The sequence below is a fragment of the Mus pahari genome, chromosome 18 (assembly GCF_900095145.1).
Source record: "Mus pahari chromosome 18, PAHARI_EIJ_v1.1, whole genome shotgun sequence".
NCBI classification, from domain to species: domain Eukaryota; kingdom Metazoa; phylum Chordata; class Mammalia; order Rodentia; family Muridae; genus Mus; species Mus pahari.
Genome location: NC_034607.1, coordinates 1,016,137 through 1,018,192, shown reverse-complemented (window position 1 = coordinate 1,018,192; position 2,056 = coordinate 1,016,137).

Here is a 2,056-nt window from a genome sequence, read left to right as displayed (position 1 = left end):
AGAGAGAGAGAGAGAGAAACCCAACATGACTTCATGGGAGAAGGGACCTTCAAAGATCCACTTAGTTTTCTGTTGGCATTCATTGCTACGCATGTAACCTACCCTGAAGAGTGGTTCATTTCCCCAGTGAGACTCCCTTGGAGAAAACATAATTTTCTATTTACAAGTGATCATTAATTGGAGACAGCTCTGGGTTAGGGATGGCAGCACATGTCCACTTCTCTTTTCAGTTCTAGGACCCCATCTGGTATAGACCTGTGTAGACCCTGCTCATGCTGCCTCCATCTCTGCTGGTTCTTATGTGCTTTGGTCCTGTTGTGTTTAGAAGACTTTGTTTCTTTGATGTACTTTATCCCTTCTGGTTATCAACTCCTTCTGCTCCTTTTCAGGGTTCCCTGAGCCCTGAGGGAAGGGATTTGATTAGGCACCCCATTTAGGGCCGAATGATGTAAGGTCTTTCATTCTCTGTAATTGTCTGATGCAGATGAGCAAGGTACTGATCTATAAGTATAGTAGAGTGTCATTAGGAGTCATTTTATTGCTATGTTCTTTTCACAGAATAGTAATATTAGAGTTTCTTCTAGATCCCTGGGCTGTTCAGTCTCAAGTCCTTGGTCAAGAAGTATCAGGTGTAGGTTCAATTTCACATAGTAGGCCTTAAATCAATGAGACACTGTTTGCTTACTCCCACAAATTTTGTGCCACCATTGCCTTCACATACTGTGCAGGCACGGCACCATTGTAGATGGAAGGGAAGGGTTTGTTGCTGGATTGGTGTTTACATGTTTAGTAATGTTTGGTAGTTGTGTGCACCTATTTTTTTTTATAGTTTCTCTATATATCTGTCTAGCCTCCACACATGATTCCCCTGCTCAGGATCCAAGTTTTGGGATTAGAGATGTCCACCACCTTGGCTGGCATTATAAATATCTTGGTTTAGGATCAAGAAATAGCTGCCTGCACACACTGTCTCTGCCAATTCTTTCACATGAAACATTGTGCTTCAAGACAAGAAGAAAGCAACTTGAAGATTAGAAAATAAGAGAGTGGATCTCTGGGAGGCTGAGGCAGGAGTGATTCGGGAGACGGTTCAGTAGATAGCTACAGTGCTTGCTGTGCAAGAGTATGAGCCTGGGGTGGATCCCCTGCTCCCACATACAGCCTAGTGTAGTGGTGCAAGCATTTAACTCCCGCTCTGGGGAGGACAGGGACACAGCCAGAGATCTTGTTTACCAGTCAGTCTCAGCGAAGTGTCAAGTCTAAGGTTCAGTAAGAGACTCTATTACAAAAAGAAGGTGGACAGAGGTAAAACAAGACGATGAGGTCACAACCTCTGTTCTCCACCAGCCATGTACTGCTGTGTGTTCAACCTCTGTTCTCCACCACCCATGTGCTTCTGTGTGTTCAACCTCTGTTCTCCACCAGCCATGTGCTGCTGTGTGTTCAACCTCTGTTCTCCACCAGCCATGTACTGCTGTGTGTTCAACCTCTGTTCTCCACCAGCCATGTACTGCTGTGTGTTCAACCTCTGTTCTCCACCAGCCCATGTGCTGGTGTGTGTTCTAGTAATTATTTAATCTCAAATTCGGGTTTCAACCTTGCCTTTGATCACTGAGTTCCCAGATAAAAAACACACAACCTTTATTTTTTAAATAAGTCTTTATAGCACTAGAGCTGAGGGTCAAGAGACACCGCCTCAGTTTGCAGTTAAAGTCATCTTCTTGCTCAGCCCCTTTCGTCCCACTTGATGCATGTCCCAAGTCTGAAGGGTTGTAGATGGACCTTGGACACTATGAGCTGGAGCAATGTCCCCACTGTAGTGAGAGCTCCTTCCTTAGAATGGTTCCTAAAATCTAATACAAGTCGTCTCTGCAATCCAAGGCCTATTAGCAATGCCAGGAAGTCCCAAGTCTCCAGGTACTTTCCCACATTTTCAAACTCATTGAAAATGAGGGTCCACCCTCATTGGTAGCCACAGTTGAAACAAAGAAGGACAGTGTTGGCCTCTTTGATATATATTTTTCCCATTTTTATTAGCTATTTTCTTTATTTACAT